Genomic DNA, 16373 nt, shown 5'->3' on the forward strand with positions numbered 1-16373 from the left:
ATTGTGCTCCAGTCCAAAGAAACAAAGAACATATTCAGAAATTTGGTTTGTCTACTCCTTTAAAGGTGCAGTCAGGTCAATTGGTGCACTTTCTGAATATGTAGAATGAAACGGGACTGAATGAGAACCAGATGTCCTTGTTCTCTTCTTGTCCACATTTTCAGAGCTTTTATATCCTGCATTTATAACAGGCTGTATATAACTTTCCTGTTTTGCATTCTATGCATGTTTAAACACTCAAGCACATAAAATGAATACCATCTGGTTGTGAAACAAGCATTTTGTCGTGTGCTGTGCAGTGCCACAAAAGTGAAATTAAAGTTATGATGTAATTTGTGTCATCTGTAAAAAAGGAACAAGGCTGAAGACAAAGGAATCTGACAAGAAGTATCTGTCACTTTATTACATGGCAGTAAGCAAATGTACCAGAGATGCTAACAGTTTTTTTTTCTGTACAATTTTCAGGTCGGTTAGCAGAAGGAGTGCCCGCAAAAACCGTTGTGCACAACATCCGAGCAGGCACAAGTGGATCAAGCCCACGGATGCAACTTGTGACCACTAAGGACCTCCGCAACATTGCAGATAAGTTTAGGATTGGCAAAGAAGAGCAGAGAGATCCAGACGATTTTAAAAGTGTTGACTTATGGGTCGAAGAAATGAGGGCGGAAAACGAGTCACCACTGTTGTATTACATGAAGAAGGGTGACCCCAACAGTCATGATGGTGACTTTGAGCTAGCGTTAATGACATTCCCACAACGAGAGTTACTTTCTAAATTGGGGACAGAGAAACTGTGCATTGACTCCACCCATGGCACAAATAAGTACAAATTTCAACTGACAACCCTGCTCACAATTTCTGAAGACGGATCTGGTATCCCGTGTGCCTATGTGATTTCAAAAAGGGTGAACATGGGCACCATGGTGAGGTTTTTCGAGGCCATCAAAGAAAAAACAAACACAGTACAGTGTCAGGCATTTATGTCTGATGATGCCCCTGTTTATGGCAATGCATGGGAGCAGGTGATGGGTACCCTGAAGAGTCGACTGCTTTGCAGCTGGCACGTGCTGCACAACTGGGGCGCGCGCCTGAATACGGTCACAAACAAGGACTGCAGGGATACAATAAGGGACATGCTACACACTTTGATGAAGTGCACAGATGAGACAGAGTTTCAACAGTTGCTCCCTGCGTTTCTTAGCATTTATTCCAAAGAGCAGCAGCTTAATTGCCTTGCTCCAAAGGAGCTGGAAGAGCTGGATGGCTTCATCAGATATTTTGAAAAAACATACGCAAAGAGGGCATGCCAGTGGGCTTACTGCTATCGGCAGTACATTGGATTAACAACAAATAATCACTTGGAGTCAATGCACAAGACACTGAAGTACTCTCACTTTGGTGGCAAGATAAATGGGCGACTGGATAAATTAATCAAAGTACTTTTTTATTTGACGTCTGACAAGCTTTACAACAGGGCTATTGCACTTATGAAAGGAGGAGCAGACCACCGCAAATCTGCCCTATTTGGGAGGCAAAAAGTGGGGATTGAGCTTTGCAAGACCAGTACTGAGAGAGTGGGAGATGGCCAGTGGCATGTAAAGTCACAAAGCTTGGTGAACTTCAAGCACACAGTGCAAAGGACTAGCAAATCATGCAGTGGCTGTGAGCTTCATTGCAAGCAGTGTGAGGCTTGCCACAACATGTTCACATGCACATGTGTTGACCATGCAATGTATGCGCACATGTGCAAGCACATGCATGCTGTTGCTTTAATGGAGCTGCAGTCGCGCAAGTTGCAGAGCAGCCAGGCCACCTGTTCCAATTGTCCTTCCAAAGATGGCATCCAAGACTATGCTATCGATGATGCAGGCTCCTTAATTGCCAGTGCTCAACATATTATGCAGAGCACTCAGCAAGGCTCCACACTAAAAATATCACCAGAAAGAACTAATGTGCTGAAATTGAAAGCTGGGTCTGCCTTCCAAATGCTGATTAACCAGCTTCCAGAGAAAACTGCCGAGGAGCAAAAGATGATAGACGAAGACCTGACAAAGTTTGCTGCAAAGCATAGCCTTGCAACCGCAAAGCAGCCAACAGAAAAAAAACCACGGCTGGTGCCTGCAAATAAGAACGTTGAAAAGCAGCCGCGGTATGGAGCACTGAAATATGGCAAAATCAAGCCTGCATTGGGCCGTCCTCCCACTATGCTGCAGCAGGAAACAGTAAAACGGCAGCTTCTCTCTCATGGACTGGACGAAGAAGTCTTGATTATTCATACCGGAAATGACCACGATTACTGTAAAGTAAAAAAGTAAAATAATGCTTCCTTGCGGATTGAACTTTGTCCAAAGCTGAGAAATGTGCAGTTTATCCCTGTGTAGCAAAATGTTCATGGAGTGCATTGACTGAAAACAGTATATAGCAAGCATAAATAAGGGAAGTCATAGATAGTGCATCTGTTATAACATAAGAGGCATCTCGAACTTAATTTGTGCTGTGGCTTGTGTAACATACAAGTGCAACCATTATGAAAGGGAACACGCAAGCATGCCCCAAAGCGAGCCAGTGCTTTACCCAACATGTCTTAAAAAAACAAGTATGTCATGCTTTTCAGTTGTCTTCCATGAAAAGCGGAACAGCAGTGCTCACTGAATTGATAAATTGGAATAACTGTTCTTGACCACATGTTCCTTTTTGTACTGCCTGCACTTGTACATAGATGTGGTATGGTGTGCAGCCATGTGGCAGTGGCTTGGATGGTGTGTGCGTTAGAGCGCGAGAGGCACCTCCAACCTTGTCACGTGTGCTGCTGGTATGTGTGCATGGAGTGTACATAGATGTGTGGTATGGTGTGCAGCCACATGGCGGTGGCTTGGATGGTGTGTGAGAGAGAGGCACCTCCAACCTTGTCACGTGTGCTGCTGGTAAGTGTGTGCATGGAGTGTACATAGATGTGTGGTATGGTGTGCAGCAACGTGGCGGTGGCTTGGATGGTGTGTGCGTTAGAGCGCGAGAGGCACCTCCAACCTTGTCACGTGTGCTGCTGGTAAGGGTGTGCATGTAGTGTACATAGATGTGTAACATAGTGTACAGCGGTGTGGCAGTGGCTTGGATGGTGTGTGTGTTGAAGAGCATGAGAGGCATCTCCAACAGTGCCACAGGTGGAGCTGACATAAAGTATATAGCAAGCTCTCAATGCAAGCCCAGTTAAATTCTAGAATATGTTGAAGTGAGAAAACAGTCTTTTGGTTGCGTATATATGCAGTCTAAGGAAGCATGTGCAAATTAAACTCAGCTGTCACTTTTCTGTTAACCAGAACTTTCACAATACACATTGTTGCAATACCTCTGCCCAGGTATAACATGCCATTAAGGTCAAAAAGCACAGGACAGCAGATGTGTTAGCTCAAAACAGCGATGAAACATGCTCACAAGCTGTTGACGATTTGGACAGCACAAAGGGAACTAAGATTTAAAAAAAAAACTGGCTGAAAATGTCCATGAGACATGCTCACAAGCTGCCGATGATGACTCAGACACCAGAGATGCCGTTACTGAGGGAGCACCAGTGATGTGTATGGCTGTTCTCAAAGAGTCTGAATTTTATTTTCGCAGCATGACTGCACTGAACACTTTCCAAGGAAAGTGCAGCAAATGCCATATTGTTGTTTTGATGGACCAGTTGCTGTGGCATAGGCAAGCTTACAGTAAAGACTTAGCCTAAGTGCATATGAATGCATTGCTGGTAATGTACTGAAGTATTTGCCTAACTCTTTCCTAACTGTATGTTTCATTCTCACTTAGTAAAAACTATTTAAGCAAAAGGTTTGTGCAATGCCAGACAGTATTTGGGTGGAACTTATAAAATTCTAATGTAGCAGGCCAAAGCGGGCTGTTTGTATAAAGTGCAGTCAGGTAACGGAAGAACCCTGGTGCCCTGAATTATAGTGAGCCTACCTTGTCATTCAAGTGGCAATATCAATGATCCTGAGTACAACTCCATTTAATGCTACGGGCTTGCAGGTTGCTGACTTGAGCCATGCTAACATCTGGGGCAATGTACAGCTGCAGAGCTGTGGGTTCAGGTTGAGGGAAGCCAGCACCTCCACTAACTATAAGGAGGCATTCTAATCCTAGGCATTGTTGATACAGTCCAGCAATACATAGTCCTTGTCATGCTTGCATTGCAGGAAGCTTGCTGTATCTTTGTGTGCAGAGCAGAATGGGCTGCAAAACTTTTTTATAGAGAACTAAATTTTTACACCAGACTAGCCATCCAAATTTTAGGCTGAACCACACTGGTCATAGGGACAGGTGCTCACTTGTCCTTGACTAGAGAAAATGTAGCTTTTTCACAAGTTGTGTGCTTGCCTTGATTGTGTTTGTTTTTTGCAGATTTGATTAGGGAAAATATTTAATGCAGAAAGTAGCACCTGAATGTGCTGGCTGATTGTAGACCCTGCCAACTGAAGATGGCAGATTTCAGGTGAGGATTATTTTGTGAGGTAGTTGCTGGGCTGCTTTGACAAAGTTCTTCAGCATAGCAAGCTCAAAACACCGCAGGGAAGAGGAGTGCCATTTGCTAATTTTCTTGAAGCCCGCATGGTCATAACAAGGGAACTGATATCCCATGTCAAGCAGACAAGTAAGGGTACAATACAGGCCTCAAGTAATTCCTTTCTAGTCATTCTTTCTTCCCGAAATTTTCCTCCTAGGAATGGAGAACTCATCCCGCTATGGCACCTCAGTGGCTCTGGCGTCTTTAGACTGCTTACCCCAGGGTTTGATCCTGGCCGTGGCGGCGGTATTTCAGTGGAGGAAAAATACAAGAATGCCAATATGTTGTGCAAAGTCAGCGCACGTTAAAAAGCCCCAGGGGGTGCAATTTAATCCGGAGACCTGCATTATGGTGTCCCTCATAGCCCATGTGTCGCTCTCAAATATAAACCCCACAGTTTAAAAATAAGATATTTCAGGCCCCTCATTCCCCACTCAGAATCTGCATGTGTGAGTAAATTTTCTCTGGTGCTGCTCAACAGAGAACCTCTTGACAATTAGCAAGCATTTCTAATCTTTAGGCAATTAGTGCACTCTGTTGCTTGTTCATACCCGCCTTGCATTCACTATCATTTTTGTTTGCATGTGGTGCACTTCAGGAAAAGCAGTATCAAGTGGCACTCCATGCTGCATACATACCTCTTTGTCATGTCGTGATGTCACAGTGAACTGCCCTTTTAGAGGACAGTTGAGAATATGTAGTTATCGTGGAGCACATAACTACCATTCATCTTATTTAACAAAGACAATACTGCTGCAGCATACAAACAGTATTACTAATTTTTCGGAACATTGCTGGTGCAATGTGTCACACGGACTTATATTGCCGTGGTAGAACTAGTTGAGAATGGCCTTCCCTCACAATAGTAAAGCACTTCATAAATGAATTTGCTTGGCAGTCATAGGTATGGTGCTGTGGCAAAGTTGCTAGGAATTTGTTCCACTCATGCAGATGCTTATTTCTATTTTTGTTTCAGGCTTTCGTACACCATATTTACTTACATAATGGATGCACTTGCATAATGAATGCCTTGCCTACTTCAGTCGCCAAAATTTGGGGAAGTTTAATTGACCACACCAAGTTTTACAGCATGTAATAAATGCACCAAAATTACCATTTAAATTTTTTCCCACAGACTGCATCCATTATGCAAGTAACTGTGGTATTAGGTTACAGAATGAAGCACTGTCAACCGTAATATGTGGCCGCAAAACTGCCTGGAGCCACGTGAAGAGGAAGGCTCCCAAGGCTCATCACACCACATTTTCTCCAGTATCCAGACATGGCACCCGTTTCATCCTGCACCTCACATTCACCTCGGCATATTGATAACCTGTCAGCTAGATAACGAATGTTGCAAATAAAATGTCTAACAGAAAGCTGCGGTTGTATGTATCAGGGGTTTTCCTTGACTTGTGGCAGTCAACCTGGACAAGTTGTCGTAATGCAAGGCAGCCCAGTATGCACGAAATGTGAATTGCAACACCTTCACATATCATTTCTTAGGGTTCATCGTTTTCCACAATTGGGTGCAACTCATCCTTCCACAGTCCTCGCATAAAGTGCTCCTTTTCCTTTCTTGGCTGCCAAAATTTCTTTTCCTAGGCATTTTGGCAATTTTCAATTGCATTTCTCCACGAATGTGGTACTTCTGAGAAGTTGGAAGGTAATTTTACATATGATCTATTTTTAATAAGCTTCAAGATACTACGCTTGATTTAAACATTTGCAGTCATAGATACGCTGCCATTGTGTGATCACTGTACAAAAACATTGATTCTAATGGATGTTTACGATGCCCTACAAGCCCATCTGTGGCTTTAGAAAGCTGCCCTTCCTAGTACAGACATTAAATACAACTTGCACATAGCAAAAACTAATCTGTGTGTGTAACGTTGAAATTCAATAGATTCCATTAGACGCCGCTTCGATCCCAGCTGCGGTGATTTAATTTTGATGGTGGCAAAATGCTAAAGGTCCGTGTGCTGTGCGAAACCACTGGTGGTCGACATTACCAGAGCCCTCGACTACGACGCCCCTCATAGCCTGATTCGCTTTGGGGCGTTAAACCTCATAAACCAAACAACCAACTTGTCTATTAATTGCAATACCCACATCACATGGGCACAACTGACAAGGTGTTCAATGCATGTTCATTAACAGCATTTTTGCTGCAACTTCCAGTTATTGTCCGAACACAATAATGATGGGAATACTTGAAGATTAGAAAAGTTTCTTTCATTTGAACAAAACGTGCCTGTAGGGTCAAAGCCTTTGTCAATATTGTTCACGTGTAGTAGTATCTCACGTCTTTTGCAGAAAATAGTTTCTCGCTAGTTCAATCTAAATGGTCACAATCAGCCTGTGGTGTCAGTATAAGGTGATGTCAAAATAAGGACTGTTACATTAATTAGGTTTTTTGAAATTAATCATGAAATATAGTACAAAATGCATGAGCTTGTTACTTGTAGCAAACGTGAAGATGGCATACGCATGAATGTCGCGAAGCTGGTCCCTGCAGTGCCGCATGAAAACCGATAAAATTTAATCACGAATGGTACATGTGTTAAATGCTGATCAATTAAGGCTAAAAATAAATCACAGACCATCAATGTGACTCATGCGGCACAGTATGCGTCAGCATTATGTTCCTGCCAGACGGAGCGCAGCAGCTGCTGACAGGTTCAGACTACGAATGGGTCCCATCAATCACCACGTGACATGCCCACTCCACTCACCTAATGAAATCCAGCTATCTGTGACACATCCACTCTCCCCACCCCTCGACTGTGATTGTCAACCGCTTGCCAACCATCTCCACCTACCCTCTCTTCTCTTTCCACTCTCTCCACTTTGCCACCTGAGGCTTCAGACGGATGGATGGACAAATTATTCCAACATGGGGGTTCTGATGCTGACGCATTACAATGATATTTTTGAATCACAGCTACAGTTTGTTACATGCCAAGTAGAAAAGTACTCGCTACACCATGCATCACAAGGAAGTACATTTGGAGCCTAAATTGAAATGTGCAGTGTAGCGAGCAGTTAGCACCAGGTGCTGTACACAGACACGAGCGCGAAATGGACAATGTTTATTGCCTTATTAAGGCCTTTTCTGTGCAGCAGTTGCATGTGCACTCCCCCTGTACAGAGTGTGAAGACTGCTTTTGAAGCTAAGGTTGATCACATTGCAACGAATAAAGACAGCACAAACACGAGAACCGAACACACAGCACTGACTCAACTCTTCGTTGGTCAGTGCTATGCGTCTGGTTCTCGTGTCATCCCTTTTTGTTCTGCGACCAACCTTAACTAAAACAAACAACTTGCCCGAACCCTTGCTTTTGAAGCATACCATGCGCTAGCACGCAGTAGAGTGCACAGACTGAGCCATGTGTGCTATTGTAGCAGCAGTAAACCACGGGCAAAAAATACCTTTGTCCGTAAAGTTTCGAGACTAATTTATTTTCTTCTATAGAAATAATTCCCCAAAACAAATGTTGGTGCGTATGTGTAGCACAATCTTTTCGGCTAACCTGAGCTATTTATGTTAGTTGCTGAGGGAGCCCCTAGATGGCACTACATGTAAATACGTTGTCACTTGTCGTCTGCACATTCTACTGTGAGTGAATGTGGAGAGATGGACGTGTAAGCTTATAATTCTGTGTGAAGCTTGGCATGACATCCACACAGATGTAGCAGCTCCTTCGTGGCGCTTACGGCAATGAGACATTATCGCGGGCACAAGTTTTCGAGTTCCACAAGAGGTTCGTTTCGGGGAGAACGTCTGTGGAAGACAACACAAGGCAGGGGCACCCTTAAACCTCACAGAATGAAAACAACGTGGCTCGGATCAGGAAAATCATACAGCAAGACCGCACCATTACAATCCGCATGCTATCAGATGCTCTCGACATTAGTAAGAACAACATGCCACCAAATTCTATGTGAGAACTTGGGGAAACAAAAGCTGAATGCCAGACTTGTGCCGCACTCCTTCACACAGGACCAGAAGGACATGCGGGCATCAGTGAGCGCTGATTTACTCTCTGAGGCAGAGAAGGATGCTGGCATTCGTCGACACCATCATTGCTGAAGACAAAACATGGTGTTTTCAATACGATCCTCAAAACAAAGAGGCAGAACGCCGAATGGCGGTCCACAAGCTCTCCGGCGTCGAGAATGGTGCAGCGACAGAAGACCAAAACAAAGACGATGCTGATAGTTTTTTTCGATGCCTGAGGTGTCGTACACCACAAGTTCGTCCCACAAGGGCAGACGGTGAATCAGGATTTTTATATCCGCGTGCTCCAACACATGCGTGATGCACTGCGACGCCGTCGCCCTTACTTATGGGCATCTGGACAATGGAGCCTGCTCCACGATAACGCAAGGCCGCCCACTACTCTCAGCGTGACAAAATTTCTCGCCAAGCACAGCATTACTGTAGTTCCCCATCCGCCATGCTCGCCTGACCTCACCCCATGCGATTTTTTCCCGATTCCTCGTGTGAAGAGAGCCCTAAAAGGTCGCTGGATGGGGAGTGGGGAGGCCATTCAAGGCGCCACGACATAGGAGCTGGCAGCCCTGCCAAAAGAAGCGTTTTCTAACTGTTTCCAAGACCTCAAGAAGCGTTGGAAGCTGTGTATAGACTGCAAGGGAGATTATTTCGAAGGGGTGCTGCACAAATGATTTCAATGTTTTCAACGCATTTTTTTGATGGACTAAGTCTCGGAACTTTACGGATAAAGGTTGTATGTATACACAGCCAATTGCGATAGTCGGTAATGCGAATTTTAAGCGCAGCTGTTTATGTATTTTAGTTTTGCAATATGCTAAGGTACAAAATTTAAGAGAGCCACCTGCCACGGCAAGATTCAGTGATAGGTGGCATTTCGCTTTGCTACTACCTGCCACAGCTGGGAGGTGGCGCGTTACGCTACTAGCCGCCCTCCGGGATCTTCCCGTGGCAGCCACCTTCCAGTTTTCCATTCATCCGCTCTTGCCGTGGCAGGTGGCGTGTAATGCCGACTACGACGTGGAATCCAAGAACGGGTGGCAAAGAGTGGCGCTCTAAAATGGATGTGAAAAGTGTAGAAATGAAAAGTGTGCACATACCTCCTGCTCCTTTCTGAGAAAAGCCAACAAAAACCACCCTAATAATACTTCAATGCTAAACCGTATTTGGCTCACTTGTACGAAGTTACAGCCCCTCACACTACCAGCATGAAAAAAAAACCAGTCACAAAAGACAAGGGAAAGGAGAAGGAGTGTTCACGACTGGTCCAACGACTGGTCCTGTCGTTGTGGCGTGAACACTCCTTCTCTTGTCCCTTGTCTTTTGTGAATGTTTTTTTTTTCAAGGTACAATGCACCAACTGGCCCGCATTTCAACCCTTCTGCATACCAGCATGACACAAAGGTGTTCTGTGATGCCTGCAAACTTCTAAAACATTCTGCAAGACGCATCAGACTTGCCTACTAGACTTGCTGAGCTATTGCTGGCACAGCAGTGCCACAGAAAAGGTTACTGCACAAACACGACTACCAGTTTGTTACTATCACTCAGCAATGCAATGGTGCTAATATCAGCAATCAAAACCTGCCACATTTAAGAACATGATTATTTATCCAGCAAAATGGCAAATGAGCTTCCATACGATAAATTCAGAGCCAACATCTCGTTGATGCAGCCAATATAAAGCTAACATCATGTGCTTGTAAACAACAAACGTATCCTTAAGGGACACAAGTGAACCATACAGCAGTGGTTTCCACTAATGATGCATATGCCTAAGTATGGCAGGAGTCTACTACTACAGCTTCGTTTACAGGAACCCAAGGTAAGTCGGGAAAAGGCCTCAACAAGAACACTTGTACTTGATGGCGAATTTTCCTGAACTTAATCTTGGTGAGTAAGGACCGGCGTAGGTACAGTAATGCCCAGTGTTAAGCAATACAGAACATGCAAAAGTGCCACCCACAACTGTGGCATGCTCCCTCTGTCCCAGAAGTGCCAGTACAAAACAGTTTCCGAATGATCTGACTCTATGACTTGACGATGCTTGTGCGCACATTGCCAAGAAGATGGGGCTGAGCAACGAACTGCTTGCAATTTGGTTGACTTAGCCCGACCCAACGATTACTAAGCATTTACACAAGCCTGAACGGCCAACTTGACCCGACATTGTCAGGTTCATACAAACACCTAGTATTACACATGTGTAAACCCATGCAAGAGCCAATTAGGTCACATACAGTCCCAGGAGTGCCTACTCCGTGGTCCATTTGCCTAAAATTTCGGGCACGGCGCGCCCAGATGACACCACAATTAATTATTAAAAGCATAACAGAATATTAACAAAAGCATTACAACAGTACACAGAGCTCATAACAGGTTTGAAAACACAAATGCTAGGCATTATATAACACTTTCTTCTAAAGCACGAAAATTCCCATAATTCCGCCCTCCTGCACTTGCTGCAATAGGCTCTCGAATTTGCATGCATGCCATGCAAAAGCTCTTACGAGTCCCACTGCCCAGCAGGTGGTTACAACATACCGCATCACCAGCAGCCTTCACATGCATTCGCACTTCACTGGCTTCCTTGAGAACTTCGCTCACAGCTATACCATCTGCAGACTAGTAGGGAGTTCCGAACAAAGCTCAAAATCACACAGCCCGCCACTTCAGCCACCGGTGCAAAACCAGCAGAGCACAGTGCGGCCAGTGGAGTTGATGCGCGCTTGGTGCAGTCTGGTACAGCTGTCTTCACAACGTGCAACTTACCGGAATGCACCCAGCATGCCTCCTGACTTGCCTTACTAACGCTGAACACTAGTTAATTTCAGCACTACCTTCCCTCTTTTCCCCTTTCCTCTAGTCACGAAATTCACAGCAAAAACGACTCCAGATTCTTTTCCTCCTTACTCTGCTTGATTACAACTAAACCCTAAGATGCGCGACCATTTTCTGACAGTCTTCTAAATTAGGCTGGCAAGTATGACCATGCCAGCACAACTCCATCTAACGTCTGGTCTTCTGGTTATGTTGATTGATGTTTGCTGCATTCACCAAACATAAAATCAGATTTACAAATTTTTCTGAGCACTCGATTCAAACTCGTGATATAAACATAGAGAAGGGCTCCGTGATTACTGTTAGAAAGTGAATAGCAATGTTGTCTGGCTTTGGTGCACTGCGCTCAAAAACTTGGCACAGGTTGCTTGTAAAAACGGCCAGGATGATGACACTTCCATTTCACCTTTTGGCCTATTATAGCCTATAAAAGCTTCATCCTCAGCAAAAGCAGCCCCTTTTCATTAGAATGACGTAACCTATCATCGCTATGACCCAACTCTAATGTGTCCTCCTTGGTATCCCGTGAAGTCTGGCCGCACTGAGCTGCTCTGTAACGCAGTAAGCATAGCGCGGAAAGAACGCAGGACGAAGAGGAAACAGGACAAGAATAGTGCTTGTCCCCTCTCGTTCTTCCCGTGCTATGCTCACTGTGTTACAATGAATTACCAACCTGCCCAAGCCTATTCCATTCTGAGCTACTCTGCTTTGTTATTACCAACTTTCTTTACATTGAACAAAAAGATGCAGGACACGAAGAATCACTCGCAGCTGAAGTCTGACAAAATGCGACACTTGTACATAGCATCAGAGTATGCATGGTCTGGGCACCTGTCTATCACCTACTTGATACACCAGTTCTGTCCCCACTCATAAACACCCAAACACTTGCTTCAGTCTCTTTAGCAATGAAGGCAAACACACTGGCTTACACAAACATCGAAATTACTTGCTATTACATCTTAACAAAAGTGTTCAGTGTCACATTGTTACTATGCTATATTAATTTATACATGCCACCACATCATCTTTGGCAGACAATAAAAATCTCGCTTTTCAACAGTGTGTGGGCAGTCACTGATTGCACAAACCAAATATGACTGTATACCAACAGAACGTGAACTCACAGGATTACCTTAGAACTCCGGCGTCGATGAAAGCGTGCAGTGAACATGGAAACACTTTTCACTTTTTCAGATGCGCCGCTCAGCGTGTGCACACGCGTTCAGTACACTCTGCCTGCGCCATGAAGGAAGACGGGTCACTCGGCCCCAAGAGCAGAAGTACGCATTGCCAGTGCATTCCAGAATACTCAATTCCAATAGCTACTATACGAGACGTAAGCACGGTTTTCGATAATCCAGCGTTCGCACTGTGCAGCTTTATTTCTTCGCTCTGTCCCAAGCATTGGGACCGCTGAGGTGGTTGCAAGCTACAGTCGGGTAAGCCTTGCGATTGTTCTGCCGACAATTGCTTCACTCTGCGATCTGGCAGATCAATGCAATTTCGCACACAAGCACCCACAACAGTCGTCAATCGGTACTGTCGCCATTTGGTGTCCAGATCAGTGCCTTGGACTGTTAGAGGGCGGGCTAGAAAAGACATGCTGCAACGTTCTCCAACCCTTGCTCCATGAGATGACGTATCACAGCCTACACACTGCATCGTGATGATTATAACAAGAGCTATATGTACAGATCTTTTCCGCAATGAGCTTGAAACACCCAGATCTGGGACGCCAATACTGGACGGCACGCGCTTGCATCCTGTTCACTCACCTTTAGGGGCGCATGGGAGGTAAACACGCATTCTACGGGCGGTCTGCTGGTCACAAACAAAAAGGGCAAATTTAAATATCTACACAGGCCACAAAGACGCGACGCCGGCGAATTCTTCACTCGCAACGACCGCCGACCGCGATTCCAAACACGTAAACAACCGCCATGCGGTTTTTTTTTCTTCTTAGCTCAGTCACTGACTGTAGGGGGCGCTTTAAGAGCGCTAACATCATCATCGCGATCTTCCTCAAAGAGGCGCAAATAAAAATAGCCTATATTGGGAATAAACTAGAAAAAAAACAATGAGTTAGAATTTACAATATAAATAAGATAGTCACTTATGCAGCTGTCGATAATCAACACACTCATTGAAAGGAAGCGCCAATAAAATTGATACAGCAGTGTCATTCACGAAAATAAAACCAAAACATTATAAATATGTGCGCTTTCTCCAAAGCTGCCTGGTTAGACTAAAGCTGAGACGTGCGACCATGTTTAGCAGATTTCTAAATCGGCCCATAAGAAAATTAAGCAAAAAAAACTGTAATAGGAGCTGGAAACGTACGACACAAAAGGGTCAACATTGCATGGTCAACAATATGCACGCTTTGTCTCTTGCTGCGCATCCAAGGCTTCAGTGCATGTCTCTTTGCTGTTTCAAAGCAGCACAGTCTTCTATCATTGTAGCGGATAGAACCAAACCAAATGTAGTGTCATGAATAAAGCGGTCACATAATTTTCACTTATACGGCTCAAAATCACATTATTTGTTATTCGAGTTTAGTTTCAATGACATGAAGCAACCACAAGTACCATTATAAAAGGAACTTTTCATCAGAGCACTTCGGATGGACTGGAAGCCTCACTCCCAACAGTGTACAATAAAACCACTCACACTAATCATGTTAATTGGCAGTAATGTGTACTTTACACTGCAACAGATGCAAGTCAAAAGATTTGACCATTCAAAATCATAGTGTGCTGATATATTGCTGCAATCTTCAACATAATCATGCTTGCCATTACAATGAAAATGACTCATCAGCACATGTAAACACGAGAATTTTTTGCTTTACACACATTTTGACACCACGCCTAGTTCACTACTTATAGGCTCCGTACAGTCAAGTTTGGTCACGAGCCCTGCGCCAACCAGCGCAGCTTTCACAAAACTGTGGGGCGGGGGAGCGGAAGCGCCGTGTGCTGCAGCACTCTCTCAGATGCTTTCACGGCACTGCAACTATTGCGAGTACTAGCGGAAACGACCTAAGAAATTTCAGGAAGCAAAATACACTACTGCCGGTTATGCTGCGTCCAGAATTATTACAGCCGGGCAGGAAGCTTGGCATCAAAATGTGCAAGTTTTCTGGTAGGCTGCACGACCGAGAGGTCGACTGTAGCAGTACGGAGAGTCAAGTCAACAACCTTTGTCAAGTTCAACTTCAGTCATACTGCCGCGCATTTAAAGCTACATTTTCAAATTGCATACACGTTACAACTCCTGCAACATGCATTTAGAATTTTGATAGCGCTAGAGCTACTTTCTAATTGTGGGCATCTAACCGCACTTTCGGCGTTTGTGTGGCTTCTCACCGTGCTTTAGTTTCTTTGATGTTTGTGATCATATCAAACACGTACGTGCTGTCGGAATCAGAAGCTAACGTAATGCGAGGAGGGGGTGGGATTATTTCAGCACTGTGGGATTATTTCAGCACGCAAGCATATCACCTGAAATGTACGAATGCATGACGGGGCGTTCCTTCCACTGGTAATACTACCTAGCGACTGGGTAAGAGGTAGCGCTACAACTTCTTTTTAAATCCGAGAACTTGCGTCCTGTAACCTTTGCTGCCAATAGCACGTACTGACGCCCACAAGTTTTCTGAATATCGAAATCACGAAAAAGCTGGATTTCCTCGCCTGCTGGAGGAGGGGTGCACTGTGCAGTTCGTGCAGGGAAGTGTAACGAACATGTTCCAGTTTGTGGCTGCATGCTTAGATCGAGTGCCAAGCAATTGGGCTTTTTTTAAATCTGTATGTCCCATAAACTTTAGTGTTTGCCTGTGTTGCGCGGCTTACGCCTACCGCGCCATAGTGCAAATTAGCTGTTGTCGCTTTATTTCATCTTATTTTATATTCAGAGCGATGACTGCAAATTTGTGTCGAATTAGTCAACAAGCATCTACACTAACCACCTCGTGAAAATATGCAAAAAAGTGCAATTTGAACGCATGCCAATTACTACAGTTAGCCGAGTCTATGCAACCAAGAGACCTTCAAGAGATGATAGGTATCTGACATGTTTCATACACCATAATCGTCCCTTAACAACCATGGTATGCACTACTCATTGGTGTCCTACATTCCACTGATGCCAAAGAGTGAATTTCCGCAATAAAATAAAGCGCAACTGAATTAAGCCCTTCAGAGCGGTGGGAACAACGCATTGTTAAAAGCCTTTAATAGGCATAAAACCAGAAAAGGCCACTTGCGACATTGGAAAGCACAGCGCCTGATGCAGCAAGAACACGGCCGGCGGTCATGTACAAAACGCAGCAAAAACTTGAGAGCAAGTAGTGCAGCCAGCGTGTTCGCCTTCCCAGTATCGTCATACCTGCCACGGTAGTGCTGAAAGCAGTGCTGCTCCGCAGCGCTCTCTGGCCACTGTATGGAGCCTGTGCTACTTACATTTATTTACATGACAGGCATGAATGCACACATGTATGCCAATCATAGCATGGCTGGCATGCATATGTAATAGTTGATATGCACCTCGTCAACACCACATATTGTGCATTTGCACACACAAATACTCATGAAAATTTAAGATAGGTAAATTTAATGAAACGAGGGCAAAGAGGTCGGCCAGAAAGATTGATATCTGGCCTGCTTCTCTGCACTCAGGAAGGGGAGGAGGAGAAGAAAGAGGGTCCTGATGGGTGCCGATCTGGTGAGAAGAGAGGTGAGAGTACGTGTACGCACATCTGATGGCGTCAAAATTCAAGAGTGCTAGCAATTACTGCAGCTTAAATGATCAAGCACACAGAACACACACCAAAGTTATGGTATGGTATGGAATATGAGGTTTAATGCCCCAAGGCAACAGAGTTATAAGGGATACCATAGTGCAGGGTTACGGATTAGTTTTGACCACATGGGGCTCTTTATCGTGCAC

The 16373-nt window shown here is 44.6% G+C and overlaps 1 long non-coding RNA gene across 2 annotated transcripts; it reads right to left on the reverse strand.

Moving 5' to 3' along the window:
* Positions 1-376: 376 nt before the first annotated feature.
* LOC144094121 (uncharacterized) lies at positions 377-13359 on the reverse strand. 2 transcript variants are annotated; one of them, XR_013306411.1, is made up of 3 exons: positions 13199-13359; positions 11124-11197; positions 377-1111 (listed from the first exon to the last, which is right to left on the reverse strand). It is a non-coding gene; the product is annotated as an uncharacterized LOC144094121 (long non-coding RNA). The 2 variants fall into 2 exon arrangements; XR_013306412.1 differs by lacking the exon at positions 377-1111 and adding an exon at positions 1902-2296.
* Between the last annotated feature and the right edge of the window lie 3014 nt (positions 13360-16373).

This window comes from Amblyomma americanum, chromosome 6 (assembly GCF_052857255.1).
Source record: "Amblyomma americanum isolate KBUSLIRL-KWMA chromosome 6, ASM5285725v1, whole genome shotgun sequence".
In the NCBI taxonomy this organism is placed as follows: domain Eukaryota; kingdom Metazoa; phylum Arthropoda; class Arachnida; order Ixodida; family Ixodidae; genus Amblyomma; species Amblyomma americanum.